This window comes from Cotesia glomerata, linkage group LG10 (assembly GCF_020080835.1).
Source record: "Cotesia glomerata isolate CgM1 linkage group LG10, MPM_Cglom_v2.3, whole genome shotgun sequence".
In the NCBI taxonomy this organism is placed as follows: domain Eukaryota; kingdom Metazoa; phylum Arthropoda; class Insecta; order Hymenoptera; family Braconidae; genus Cotesia; species Cotesia glomerata.
This window is the reverse complement of record NC_058167.1, coordinates 8,503,966-8,520,090: the sequence shown is the minus strand read 5'-3', so window position 1 is coordinate 8,520,090 and position 16,125 is coordinate 8,503,966. Positions and strand designations below refer to the sequence as shown.

The 16,125-nt window shown below is 29.9% G+C and overlaps 1 protein-coding gene and 1 pseudogene across 7 annotated transcripts in view; one reads left to right on the top strand and one right to left on the bottom strand.

The window, feature by feature from the left end:
- LOC123273180 (neural-cadherin) overlaps nucleotides 1-16,125 on the top strand; it is a 118,457-nt gene that overhangs the window by 78,319 nt on the left and 24,013 nt on the right. The gene's annotated exons all lie outside the window — the stretch shown is intronic.
- On the bottom strand, nucleotides 1,189-1,312 carry LOC123273481 (annotated as a pseudogene).

The following is a 16,125-nucleotide window of genomic DNA, read 5'->3' as shown; positions in this document are numbered from 1 at the left end:
TGAATTTCAGTGGTTTTAAATTTAACGGAATTGTTTAACCTTGTACGAGGATTTTTTGTGGATTTACGAGGCTTCCATTGCGTTTTCAGAGATAATCAAAAAAAGAAGTTGAAATAAATTTTTAGTTATTCGACAAACGGAAATTATTTAACAATTAAATTGATATTTTTTTAATTCATTAATTACTTTTTTACCGCGAAATTGAAAACAAATTACGAGAATTTTAAAATTAATTGAATATAAAATAATATTTGATTTTTCATGTGAGTTTCTCTCAATTAAAATTAGTTAAACTTCAATGAAAAAATAACTTTTATAAAGGTATTTTTTAAAGTACATTTCAATTTTAATTATCCTGAATTTAAAATAAAAAAAATTATCAAAATCAATAAATAAAAGTGGGCGAGTATTTTATTTCATTGTACTTCCTGATATAATTAAAAAAACATTTAGTACCTCCAACAAAAAAAAACTTTCTGATTTCAATAAATAAATTTTTCCCCCATTTCATTTAAATACAATCTTATCTCAACTCCGAACTTAACTTTTATTAAAGCAAGTACAGAATTTAAATCAAAGAATAAATCCAGCTCACTTGAGTTTAAATTTGCATCACTTATATACATCTCGATTCCATCATCTCTTATTAATAAAAAATGTAAAAATAAAACACAAAAACTCAAACAATAAATCCGCGCGATATCTTTCTATGAAATTATATAACCGTAACTACGAGTTGCATAACAAATGGTCCAGGGAAAAGAAATCCCCCAAGAATTTATTAATAAAATTTTCTAGACCCTGGCGTAATGGAATATCGCAGCCGATATATAATAATGATGCTGAAATTTCATTATTGAATTTTAATGAACCAATAAAAAGTCGTCAATACGTCGATACCTCAAAGCGCCTTTGGCTTTATCCTAAAAATATTTAAAATTAAGTATGTACTTAAAAAAACTATCCGATATGGCTTAAAATGTGCATAAATAATTTTTTACACGGCAATGCCCAGCCGTACAACGGGGGTATTCGCCAACCTAAGTACCTCAGGTCGGTCTGGCTCAAAAAGATCTACTGCGAGGACAGATTTAATATAGAAAGTAATATTCTTACCTTCTATATCTGCACAACACAGCACTCAAGACTTCTTATATAAGTGTACCACTCGCTTGAGAAGCTCAAGCCGATCTCCCAACACGTGGTGTTCCTAAGCGGTCACCCATCCAAGTACTAACCACGCTCAATGCTGCTTAACTTCAGTGATCGGACGAGAACTGGTGTTTCCATTCAGTATGATATGGTCGTTGACAATATATGGCCAACTTTTATGTCAGGACATCTATTGTCATATCAAAAGTCTATATGTACGCATATAGATCAGAAAATTTTGTCACGGATATTCACTCTCAATGAACTCGGTTCAAGAAAAGCAATCACTAAATTTATATGAAATACATAAAGTATAAAATATAAAATATATAACACAAGTTGAACTTGTAACTAGACTAAACAACTTCTGGAAACAAAAGAAATAAAAAGGCATACCTCTACTGCAGAGAACTTTTTTCAATAAATTCTCAGTCATGTACTCTGCAGTTTTCAGTACTTTACAAATTGAAAAGCTCGTGGGATTGTTACCGTAATAATAACAATAATAAAAAATAAAATATAGGAAATAAAACAAACTCCCGGTAGGTATGGAGTTTACCGAACAAATTCGAGTTCTTTTCACTAAATAAATAATTTAGTCGGTTGCTGATGCTGACGACGCATCCAAGCAATTTGCTGATAGCATTATCGACCAATATCCGGCACTACGTCTAATGCAATCTGCCCTTGCAACATATATTGTTCTATACTATACTGCGCTATGCCGAACTACATACACTAACTATGACGATATGCTTGAATGCGTTTTCCTTTTCCGATAACTCCCAACATTGTCTCATCCAGCGAGCTGCGAAGCTCATACCTTTAATGTATTATTCTGGTAAATGTTTGATCGGTACATTTATTCTCAATTAAATCACTTGTTCATGTAAATATCCAGCTATTCTAGCTCTCTATTTACTTCCAATTGGATTAAAATCGTACAATCCTGCATAATTAATTCTTTTACACCTGAATTGCTGTTTTAATTGCTCGATTATTTTGGTATGAAAACACCAGAGCTCACGATTTGTGTTTTTTTTATTTTTTACAATTTTACTTTTTTTTTTTTTTTAATATTTCAAGCTAGAAATTTTTTCTTAATTCAAACAAATTTTCACTTAATTCAAGAATTTTTCTATTTGACATAAAACGAAATAATTATTTTTTTTTATTACTGTAATTTTTCAGTAAATATTGATTCGATTGAAAAAATGACCCATAAACTTTCGTACTCAGTAAAATAATGAAGCGAAAATGAAAAGAGAGTTATTTTGAGTGGCGTCAAAGCGGGAATTTAAATATTTATTCAAAGTTCTTGAATATAAATTAACAAGTGTATTCAATTTTATTTCTATTAGTATTTTCCTCTTAAATTAAGTCGAGATGGGTATATAACGTGGGAATTTGATAGCTTGAAGCCATATCAAGAGCAATAGAGGATAGCGTTTCCTTCATCGAATTTAATTTCACTCAAAACCCATTGTCAGTGTAATTCAGCAATCTCCACCTCTTTTCTACAACCAAATCCTGTTAAAGCCTTCCTCGTTATAAATTCCTCCTGCAATTATTCTTCACTGTGTATCTGTGTACATCTCTATATCTCTGTATTGCATAAGCAAAAAAAGGGACACATGAATGCTGATGTGGGTGTGTATGCATGAAAATAAAAATAAAACACATAAGAGTATTAAATTTTTAGATACATCATAAAAAACAAAAAATAAAACGCGTAGCGGGGTAGTAAAAAAAGATTTGATGGCTGTAATATGTGAGATTACCTTTCCTTTATTTGTTAAATCTACATTTTTTAATATGTATACAGAAGAATGCGCGCGGGCTGTAAAAATCGGTTTAATACCCTTATTGTTGAAGATTGCATTTTATATTCGAATTAAAATTATTTTCACGAATAATTACTGTGGATTTTTATTGCTGAATGTTGATGTGTTTTTTGGTAGTAATCTCCCGAGCATAGAGGATTTATCGCTACATATGCATTGTTTTGAAACTGCAAGCTTTGAAATTATTGAAATAACCGATTATCAGAGTAAAGTTACTTTCAAAACTGATATTTAGGTAAATTTTCGAGAAATGCATTTTTTATGACAAGTTTCAAATGTTGGAATTTTAAATTTTTGGTTGAAGTTTTTGGAATTTTATTTAAGTATATTATTGAAATTTATGAAAAGTTTGGGATTTATGATAAACATCAACAATTATTAAAGTCCATGGATCAGAGATGGATTTGGAATTTTTTTTATTATTTTAAAATAGAATTTAAGTTATTTGCACGGAGAAAAATATCTAATAATTTTTTATAAGATACTAAAATTAATTTTTAATTTACTAAACTTCCAAGTAAATTACTCAATTTTATTTTTAATTTGATTAAATATTGTAAGTAGAAAACCGAGAATTTTTTTTTACTGAAATAATATTTAATAGAATATGATGAATAATAAGGCAAATGTGTGATTAGATGATTTAATGATAATATTTACGAAATTTCACGAATATGAAGTAATACTCGATTATAATTTAATATTTGATCTTTAATCCTTGAAAATATATGATGAATATTTAATTACTTGGGAATTAAACATCACAAATGTATAATTAATCATTTTACATGGCGAAAATAAAATGTGTATTTAAAAAAAAATTAACCGTGGAAAAAATACTAAATTATCAAATTAATTCTTCTGACCCGTAGAATTAACTCAAGTTTATTTTAATTCTACTTGTCTGTAATAAAAAGTGTGTTTTTTTTCTTCAATCTGAGGCTATTTTTTAATCTAAAAAAAATTTTCACCTCTCGGTAAAAATTCTTATAAAAAATAAAACTTTAAATGATCAAATTCTAATCCAATTGAAAATGTATAAATTTTAAAAAGCATCCATAAAATGATAATTTATAAATGATATCAAAAGAGTAATTCATAATTTATTCAAATTCTTAAAAGCCCTGCAATTTACTACCTACAAAACTAAAAACATCAAACTCATAAACTCTGACTAAATTATAACTTTTCGACAAAATTTTTGTTCACAAACTGTAACTAGGATAGTTTTGATTGTCATACTTGAAACTATAATCTAATTACAACAAAACTATTTTTTGGTCTAATTTTAAAGTTTGTACCCAAGAACTTTTGTGAAAAGAAACTTTTGAGCGGACGATTAATTGAATGATATAAATTTCCTCGCGAGTAAAACTATTCATCATCGAAGGTAGTACAGAGAAAGATATCGAAAATGATTCAATAGAGCGAAAGAAAAAATAAAAGATTATGTATAGGAAAAGGTGGAGGCGACAAAAGATAAAAAAGTTATTTTGATAGTATGCGTGTGAATCTCGAGGAAAGAAATTGAATGCTCAATCGGAAGTAGCGTAGAAAACGTCGAATATATTGAGTATGGATCGACATATATGTGTAACATAAAAGATATGGTGGAAATACTACAGGAGGAACAATTCCGATTCTATTTTGAAAGTCTGGTTCTACCAGCAGACAGCCTCTGAGCCATCATATATAGTAATGAAATACTTTATATGCGCATGGCATTAAGCGATATCAAATAATATTGTAGGTCCTTACAGTTATGACAAGTACTAAAGTCACGTCCTACTATTTTCAACAGCCCAATAGACCATACCAACTAAACTTCATATGTTATCAACTGTAAAATGGATCCGAGATAAATCAAAAGTTTAACCATTGTTCCGCAAGTTGGTCATGAATTTTTCAAACCGCGGAACTATTCGACAAATTATAACTTAATTTTATAATTTAAATATGACTGAATTAAAAAAAATTATTAATTTTCAAAGGAAAAAATAGTAACAAAGAGTTCAAAATAGAGGATCCGGATGTTTTTTTAATTGGATTTCATTGAGCTGTTGGATAATATTTTTGATGAAGAGGATTTTATATATGGATTTAGAATATAAATGAAGCGACGTATGGACATCAAACAATGTTATATGTTATTTCAACCCGTTTGAAATGAAAATAAATACAGTGTAGGGTGTGAAGTAAATATGAACAAAATTTACAAAACATTGAGTGAAAAATGCCAGCTCACAAAAGCCAGCACAATGGAATGTAGATACATTGCTCGAGGCTTTTGATGAAATGGAATGTTTGTCAGAGGATCAGATAAAAGGAAAATATGTATTGAATGTATAAAATATCAATTGCCCGTCATTTTGTGCGCTTGACTGTTAAATTTTGTTTAGTTCCTCTCCATTGATTACAAATTTATTATCAAACGACACCCATCCCAATTGCTAGTTATTTTTTCACGTAAATCAATTGGCCGAGTCTACAAATGGTTGTCCAATTAAAATCTCATTCATTTTGCAAAGTGTCAGCTAATTATCGAAATTGTACGCTTGTTTGTGCATTTCTTTCGTTTTAGAGAAATACGACTGCGAAATTACTACTAACTACTACTTTTATCATTCTGAAATATTCAAAATTGAATATCTCTGTCCCTAACGATTTTAGGAAAAAATTTTTCAGGTGAAAATTGTAGCTTCAAGTCTCTTTTTTCAATTAAACCCTGAATGGTTTCCTAATTCCAATTAGGTCAAAAGCTGTGAATTTTTAAAGTTTGACTGATTCAAAAATTTCCAATATTTTATCGTAAATTGTGAAACCAATTGGCTTTAAAAAAATATTTCACCTCATCAGTCATCAAAGTTATACTTATTTTTCTACTACACCTCATAACATGTTTTTCAAGATATTTTTCCAACAATTGCGTGTTTCAAAGAGCAATCGAAATTTATATTTTTACAGGGATTTTTATCCATATCTTATATATTTATCTATCTTGACTTCTATCTCTTCAGAAAAGCACTCAAGCTTATAATCCAATTTTCTTCACACTCATATCTAGGGACATATATATTCCCTCTCATCCTGCTCAGTAACGAGGATTTCATCCTATCAAATTCGTAAGTGGACTTATTGCACTTTCAGTATCTGCAAAATTGTCCCGGGCCATTCTATCAGACTTTTTATTATTTTCACTAAAGCTAATAACGTGCTTTAAAAATAGTAAAAATCTTTCTCTAGATCAAACTAAAATTGAACCTTCAATTTTGAATTTTATTGGATTCTTATACTTGAATTTTTCTAAATAGTAACTAAATTTAACTATTATAACTAGCACTAGGTCTTAATTAACATTTTCATTTCATGAGTGCGACTAGCGATTTACTAAAAAAATTTTTTTTCCCTCTTGTGTATTAACAGAGCGATTGCAAGTCGGTCATGCGAATGGGAGCGTATACTTTAGTGCAGAAAATAGACAAGAAAAATTATATATACATATACCGTATAGAGTGGAAGTAAAAATAACACCAGCAACATGTGCCTCATGAATATTCCTTACTGTCCTCCTACTAATTACAGGATCCTCTCAGTCTTCTCTCTAATCGTTAAAACTCTGCCAATTAAGATTATTTTTATTGTTTAACAGGGCACGTATCGCGCTCATTATGACTGATTTATTCAAATGTAATGTCTGTGTATTATCATTTTTATGTTTCGCTAAAGAGAGGTGAATTATTGTTTCGACGTTTTTAAGATAAATTCCCCACAAAATTACTCAGATTGTTTAAATTATTCAAATTTATTCATTAATTTTTGGCTGATAATAAAAAATCACTAATTTTTTAGTCTTACCACAGCGAAGCCTTTTTTTCAAGCAACCACCGATAATTAAAAGTGAAAATGATAAATGTAGTAAAATGGCCAGTCTCAAAGATTAAAAATAATAATAAGATTAATCTGAGAAAAAGATACAGCTGGCTATTGAAGTAAGTTTTTTTTCGGCTTTTCTGTAACGAATAATCCGATTTTTACGTGTGTAGAGATTATGTTATAATTGCGTTATTAGCAAAGTACCTTTTATCCCGGGATTCGTAGAATGCTATTAATTCACTCTAGGGAAAAAACTAATTGCTGTTTTGGTAAAAACAATCAGTTAAAATAAATAAACACTTAAATTTGTTGTTGATATTTTAAAAGAGTTGAGTTTTTCGGTTGGCAAATAAAGCAACACTCGCTACTTTTTACTCTACTCGACGCTCTACACTCCTTTAACTTTAATATTTGAAGTCCCACACCCTCTGGTATACACAACGGTTTGCTGAGAGTTCACCAAAGAATAAAGTATTAAAGCTAGTTGGATCTTGTGCTTGATCAAACAATTTCTACTCTATTGACGTACCACCTGGAAATGAAACACCAATACAAAGAACAAACATGTTTACTGGGTAATGAGAATGGTAGTAATAACTGGTAAATGCATTCGATAAAAGAATTGGACGCCCGTGGAATCTTCAAAGGATTTTTTTGTTTCATTAAACCCCTATTGTTTTTTTTGGAATTAAAATTTTTTTATTTTATGATTGTTATGTAGATATATTTCAGTATACATACAGAAAATTTAATATCAATCGTATAAGTATTTTAAAAGTTATATTTATATTTATATAGCCGTTTCAGGCTAAAGCCAAACAGCTTTAAAAGCTTTTTTCTCAAAAGTGTCTTTTCAAAAAATTTATATGAGCTTTCGTTTAAATATTCGAGTGTCCTTCTCATTAAAACTTTATTATTCTACTAAAAAAAAATTGTTTTAATGAAAAATTTAATTATTAAACGCGAATAATTTTTTTTTTTTTTGATTGAATAAACTTTTACCTTTAATTTTATAGTGACAAAATGAAAGAAATAAAAAAAGTCGGTGACCAAAATTTCACGATGAAATCAGTCTATAATTTTTACACTATTTTCTTGACTATATTCTCCAGTAATTCACCCAAGGATTAATAATTCCGATAAATATTTAACATTTTTATAAAGTTCGCGAAGTAAAAAAGTTTCCTAAGTAAAAACTCAAAAGTTCGAGAAAAAGTTTATCACATATTTTTATTTAAACTCTCGCAATTTATAAATATACACAACTCTTTTCCCGTAAATAAATGTTCTGAGCGTACGTAAGCCAATTACACGAAAAGAGTTATTGAATAAAATTAAAATGAATTTAAGTTGGTGATTTAATATTCAAAGATATGACTGAGCGGGAGAAAAATAAATTAATTAATACGCTCCCGTCTTAGATATTACAAGACATTTTTTAAGAAGCTTAAATAAACTTACGAGTTTTATTTCATTCCATTTCAGTGTTAGTGCAGTGTACTGCGCTGTACTTTCATTTAATTCTCTGTTGTCTCGAGATGAATTATCCGGGACAATGTGCCTGGTGGTAATACTAATTAAACTCAATGTTGTTCAGTCTTCGTCTTCTGTTCCTACTCTACTCTACTATTATATACCGTACCGTGTTTCGTTTAATTCGTGTATCAAGTTTATCGTCACCATATTGCCGCCAGTTAATTTATCAACAACAATTCATTGTAAATTAAAATAAAATTTGTTCCGTTTTATTTTCTGAGGTTTCGTCAATTTATTTTTTTATTTTTTCTTTCATCATACATGTTCTAAAATTTTTATAAATTACTCCCAAATGTTATATTGAAGAATTTAATTTTCTGTAATGACTGCCGTACTCTATTTGTCAATTGAACGTATGTTTGCTCGCTTTCAAATAAAAGCCATTTTCAGACACTTTATAAATAATTTGAGAGTTGAATAAATACAAAACATTGATGATACAAGCCAACTGGAGCGTGAAAAAGGAGATTTTTCTTTCGATACACACCCTCGGGAGACATCGTTTGTCAGCTATAAAAATCACGAAAGCTTGATATGACGTGACACTCTACCAAATACAATTGCAGTTGAGGAAAGACGAGAAAGAAGATAAAATTTTTTTTTCTTCTAACTTTCAATGTTTTAATTTTTTAAGAGAAGAAATAATTTAATTGAAAAATTTTAAATTTATCAATATTAATTAAGAATTATAGAAAAATTTTCTTCTCAATTTTATTTTTAATTTATGGCAAAAAAAAATAATTTAATTATTAATTTATAATAAAAGTAAAAAATTTCTTTTTAATCTCAGATAGCTCACTTTGTTTCTAATTTACAGAATAAAAGAATCTAATTAACAAGAAATTAATTAAACTTCGTAAATTAAAAATCTAAATGAAATTAAATTGCACTTTTCATTATTAAAAAAATAGCTTTGTAAATTTACGAAAGCAAGATTGAATAGCGAGGTTACAGTGTTGAATAATGTTAAATTAAGCTCTGAGTTAACTTTTATTGAGTTAAACATAGCTTAAATATTTCATTGAATTAAATTCAACAGAAACTGTTCGCGCATTCTATTTCCTGGTTCTCACGGCTTTTTTCATCAAGCACAAAAAGCTTTTTTTACCTATTCAGTACTAATACTAACATAAATAAAAACTCGTTTGGTCAAAAGTTTCGTTAACTCGAAAATAATGAAATTTTTCCACCCGATAGTCTTCCAACTACTTTACTATTTTATTTTCGCGTGTCGTATAATATTTTGGAAACAAACAAGCCCCACAATTCTGCAAATTCCCACGCCTGACAAAACAATTGTTTGTAATTTAACACCCAACATAAAAAATATAAAAATAAAAAAATGTTTAAGCTCTGGTATTTCCTCTTTGGTTTTTTGAATTCTGTCATACGTCATCAAGTGTTTGATGTCTGTTAGTAGTGCGGTGTGGATTTTCACTCTCTCATTTTCGTAACGTCACTCAATGGAACTCGACATCAATTCGCCCGTCAGAATTTTTTTCAATCCCATTCCAATTCAAAATTATACATCATTCACTTTGAGGACGAATAAATATTAATATCAATAAATGAACAAAAGTCCATTGGCCAAAAAAAAATATACTAGATCGATCATTTAAATTTACAGAGAAGATTTATGCACAGAAAAAAAAATTATAACTTTTGGAAATTGAAAAATCTTCACATTTTAATCGAAATTCAAAATCCTAGAAAAAAAATTATTGAAACAATAAAATCGACTTTTTTCTTATGAATTTTCTTAGTTAAAGAAAATTATTCTTGAATCAAGTTAATTTTTTTTTCTGTGTGCAATTAAAATTTTTAATTAAAAAAGGAGGTTTTTTGTCGGTAAAATTACGGTATGAATATCATAAGAGCGCTTTTAGGATTTAAGAAACAAAAATAAAAAATGTCTTTATCTAAATAAAAATAAAAATAAAGAAATAAAGTAGAGCTTTTTTGATGAGTGTTAAATATGAAACGCGAGCTAAAAAAATAATAGACTGCGCATACATAACTTTTGTATTTTTTTGGAATATAACATAATACGAGCTTACTCATAAGCTTCTATTTTGTCTTTTTCTTTCATCCGTACACTATATGTCTTGGCATGAATTCAAGTGTCGTTGGGCGAATTGAAAACGACCATTCGAGCGCTCGATTTACTTTCTGATACCAAATACGAATATCTGTGTCTACGTATCATATATAACTACACAAAAGTCACGTATCATTCACCGCATACCAGATATTTTCTCCTTTTGTTTTTTTTTTTTTTTTTTTTTAGATTTCTTTTCGTATTTGTATTTTCGCCGGAAAACTATTATTTTTTATTTTGTATTTTTCTACCCCAGTCCCAACATTTTTTAAGATAAAAATATCCAGGAATGCTGGAAGCGGCCAGGACTCAGGATTCTGCCTCGAAAACAGAAAGCGAGTCGCGAGGAAACAAAACCACTGAAAATAAAAAAAATAAAACAGTGCACCGGGACAAATGCAGAGTCGACGGTTTAAACGCTGTTAAGGTCGGATGTCGAGGGCTGAAAACTGAAAACAGAAAACAGCCGCTAAGCCAAAACTTGCTCGAATATTTAGCGATTACTGGATCTGGATAGATAAAATGGGAAGGGAAGTATATAAAGGGTAGAATGGTGAAGGTGGAAAACAAAGAAAAAACGAACCCAGGCGGAAAAAAGGAAGCGCCTTTTCGTGGGATCGCCCGGGCGTAGAATTGAGCGTGATTAATGTTGACAATGACTAGACGGGAAAAAAAGGAGGATGCTTGATGATAGAGATCCATGCTACCAGATAGATGCACTAGTGAGCCTGACAAATATTTAAGTGTGATCGATATTAAGTTGAGTTGTCAGTTCATGTCGTGAGGTAGGAAAAAAAGTTTTACTTTTTCATCTAATCGAGGTTAAATTTATATAAATCACAGAATTATACGTTGCTGGAAAAATAACTTCCAAGAAAAAATTCTTGACCTAAAAAAAAATTTTGAAGAATTTATTTGTTTTGAAGAAAGAAGAAAAATTCTCGTTTTTAGTCAATTTTTCTTCACTTAAGAAATTTTTTGTTAGATAAAAAAAATTCTCGCGACTCAAGAGAAAAATATTGAACAAAATTCTCAATTGTTCTGTGAATAAAAATTTTTATCAAGATATTAAAATGACTTTCTTGATCCAAGGTTTTATTTTACCGAATAGAATTAATTTTTTATCGGTGCAGCAGGTTATGGGCCCAGTTCTGATTCTAATTATACTTTTACTTTTCCAATATTCTTCAATTAAATTGTCAGATTGATGTTGCATTCGAGATATTACAATATGTATTCGTGTATCGAGCTGTCAAAATATCTGTTACAACGTTACCAAATGTTCCGGAGGATACAAATTTGTATGTTCCCCAGAGGATTGATTTTCCCATCAACACACACAAAATCAACAGAATAACCATCAGACTCAGTGGCACCTCCAGCAACTCATTACGTAAATTTTGGATGCCTTCCAATTTAGTCTATCATATCTCCATCTACAAATCTCCCTGCAAACATGTCAAGTTTGATTCTAATGCAAACAAAATGTGTAAACACTGCAAAACCATTAGCAAATAAATAAACAACGTACAAGATACCTTTATTCTTCTTTCGATTAATATTTTTCAATGATACGTAAATATTTGTACCAGCCAGAACGATAGTTTCCGATAACATTACCATTGTTTGCAATTGTAATTTTTTTCTGTTTGCTCATGGAAATTTTTCAAAGATTTTATTTACAGAAAAAACTTGGACAGTTTTTAGAATTACGCTTTTTTCAGTATCATAAAATAATTTCCATCTCAAAGGACCTAATTCTTTAAAATTTAAACTTCGTTCTGTAGTAATTGATTTTGTGCGACTCAACAAAGTGCCAATGTTGGGTTTTATCCCCGAGAGATTCTATTTCACCGAGAAACGAGAATTTACATCTACATATTTTACACTACTGTAAAATACTATAAAAATTTTATTTTGTAAAAGAAAGGTTCATTTTTTTAATAAAAATCGTGTTACTTTAAAATTTCAAAGGTAAAAATAACAATTAATTTAAATCCTGCATTTGATCGTTCATTTTTTTGAGGTTTATACGCATAAAAAAAAATTCCGACAGTATTAAATTAAAAAATTTCTATCTATTTATTTATTAATAAATATTATTTTTAATTGCACGTTACAAATTTTAAATGACCGCCACAAAAATAAATGTTTCGACGACAGATTTAATTAACTTTGTCAACTTTAACGTCAGTGATTTCATAAAATCGTTTGTCCATAACATATTTATGATTATGAAATAATGAAATTATTAATACTAATTACAGTTCTTTTATAGTTTACTTTTAATCGAAAATTACTGTTAACAAAAGACATTTTAATTAAATTAATTACATTCGTTATAAATTTCTCGAATTAATTATTGTACTAAATGCAATATAATTTATTGATTTTATTTTTTTATTCTACAAGCTCTAAATAGTATCTGACCCAGAGGATTAACCCGAAAACTACTGAATAAATAAAACAATTAATCCGTAAGTTTATTTTTAATTAAAGTGAATACCGGGATTATTTTTAAACCGACGTGTGGTAGGATAAAAGTGAAATTAAACTCTCGCCTGGGAGAACCGGGTTCGAGGCCACCTCCGAGCGGAAAGTGCTCAAGTATTGACTATATCTTTTAGTTCCTGTAATTCCAAGGGTATTACATTCGGAATTTAAATTATTAATCGGCCAAGACCTTTTTTTTTTGTAAAAACTATTAAAATTGTAATTATTGCGCGGATAAAGAACAAAAAAGAATACCTGGATTATCTTTGCAGTATTAAATCCCTTTCATTTTTCTGTAAATAATTTGCGTCCATTAAAATTTTTTAGATTGAAATTTTATCAGTTGCATCTAAAATTTTATGGAACTAAATTATATTAAAACAATATTGAAGATAATACAATAAATTATTGCTAAAATCGAAGCATAATTTATGACGCGGAAGATAAATTTATGTCGCACAAAGAACTTAGCGTCGATAAATTATTGTAATCTTCTTATCGTAAATTTTCGCATTTTTCAGCTTATATATTATTAATATTAATATTTATATAAGGCGGAACAATGGAGGGAAAAATAAAACAAAATAAAGAAAAATTATTTTTCTAGGTGGTGAATTTATATTCAATTACAAATTATAAATTAATCTTGTTAAGACCTAAACAAATTTACTTATTCAAAAAAAATAAACTTATTCGCCCATTAAACTTTTATGGTTTATTTAGCTTTGTTTTAGATAAATATATTTATAGACCCATAAATAATTCATCTGCCGAATTAAAATATCTTAGAATTAATTCGCAATTGAATAACCCATCAGATAACTTTTTTTACAACGATAAAATATATTTAAATCGCTAATTAACGAGCTTGAAGACCATAAAAAAAATTTATATCAGCTTTCATTTAAATATTCAAGTGCCTTATCAATACCTTCTCATTAAAACTTCATTATTTTACTAAAAAAATACTGTTTTAATAAAAAATTTAATTATTCAACTCAAGTACTTTTTTTTTTATTAAATAAATTTTAATCTCGATTTTCATAGTAATAATTAAAAAAAAATAGAAAAAAAAAAAACAATTTTTATATTACGGAATTACAGCAGTTGCAATTACTTTAAAGTTAATTTTTTTTCATATTCCTTCTTTAAACTCAAAAGCTCTTAAGCTATAAATAAAGCCCAAGAAAACTTTCAAAAAAATCTATGTCCAATTTGAAACTCCCCATTTTCTTAAACAGTTTTCATTTGATTAAAATATCCTAAAATCTCTTCCTCCATCCCATGAAAGCAACGCGTTCAAAAACTCAAGTTTTCCGTCCCTATTCAAAAACCAAAACTTCGTAAACTACCAAAGTTCACTCGACTGCATCCAAGATAACATTCTCTCGATCTCAATTTCCATGTTCCATCTCTTTGAACGGTTTAATTCCTCGAGCTTTGAATCTCTAACCCAAGCTAATTTAACTCAAGAATCAGTGTTTGATCCTCGGTAGTTTGTTTACGATTTGCCAACAAAAAAAGTAAGATGGTAACTTTAATCCAATAATTTTCATTATATCGCGACACTGTAAACAACCCTGTATTCTTCTATATCCTCTTCTCTTTAAACATAAAACTTTCCAGCGTTATATATAAAAGTTAGAACTTAGTCTGCACCCTTGCACCCGATACTACCAGCTTAAATTTACGATAGACGGTGTAGTAAAACTCTCTTTTACTCAGCTCGTACCGTCCTCGCCTTTGCTACTTTATCCCATTGTTGTATTATTTCGCTCAAACATAAATTATAGCAAACTTAAATTTACTCTAAATACAAAGATAACACTCTGAAACTTAAAGAGAGATAAAAATATAAATAATCCGGTCTAGGTTTCAGTTGGAGCATTGTACAGCAACTACTTACACTTCTAATTCTTTCTTTACATCATTCATCCTCGTAAATTTTATGCATCGATAAATTGTCCGGCGTTTCAGATAGCAAAGCACCATTTCGGATTGTAAAGCTCCCGGAGAGTGAGCCGAGCACTAGACTGGAATAGAAATCGAGAAAAATAAGTCAAACTTGAGTGCAGAGGTGAGTTGAGCCTTTGGGTCAATATACTGACCATTTCTCGCTATTCATTTCTGGTAGACTGGAGACACCTCGAAGAAAGCTCCATCAGCAGTGCCTCTCAGTGAAAGAGCACAAAGACAAAATAAAGCATCTCCCATCTTTTCTTCTCCTTGAGTTCCCAGTTGAGAAAATAAAATAAAAAAAAGAAGCAAAGGAACTCGTAAACAAGGAAAATGTGTTTTCTTCCTTTCGCGCCTCAAATGGCGACAGAAAACCGGACCGTTCGTTGGATAAAGACCGAGGATAAATAATCGAGGGGGGGGGGGATTCTAAAAGTTCTGGAACTGGTTATGTGTATAGATATATATAACGCTACTGGGGCACGGGGTAAGAAATCGATCAAGCTCCCCTTCCACTTTTTCCCTCCCTCGAACTTTTAGCCGTTACTCTGCTCCGTCCAACTTTTAAACTACCATAGTGTATGTATGTAGTTGGCGCGAGACACCGCCGTGTCTCCAGGATGAACATAACAGCGAAGGGGGATGTCTATGAGGTGAAAACGCGTCGAAATAGGTATCTCGGCCGCGCCCTCTAACCTACAACCGGCAACCAACAACCTAAAACAATAAACTTGAGGCAGGGCGCGATTGCTTTCTCCGTTTAGAATATACTTAACCTTAAATTTAACATACCCCGAAACTATGCTCCGCTAAAAAGGTATACTATGTATAATATAAGCAACTGAGGTAGTTCAGATTGTGGATAGCTTGAGATATAGGAAAGACGCTCTAGAATCGGCTATATCGTGTTTTATACAGCTTTATCTTTAGTTTAGTATTTGTAGGTTAGTGTGTGGATGGCTACGATCTGTATATGGAGCAGAAGTGTCTGTGTGTATGATTATAGCTGCACCCGATCCTGTACTATCTATTCTACACACTGAAATTCTCGGTATTCGTCGGGTCATTTCAACAATTAACTGGGAGCTAGCGATCTACCTACCCGCGATTCAAACTCTATTTCCGGAGATTAGCTCATGAGTTATGTCATGATCAATTTGGCAATTAATTCCC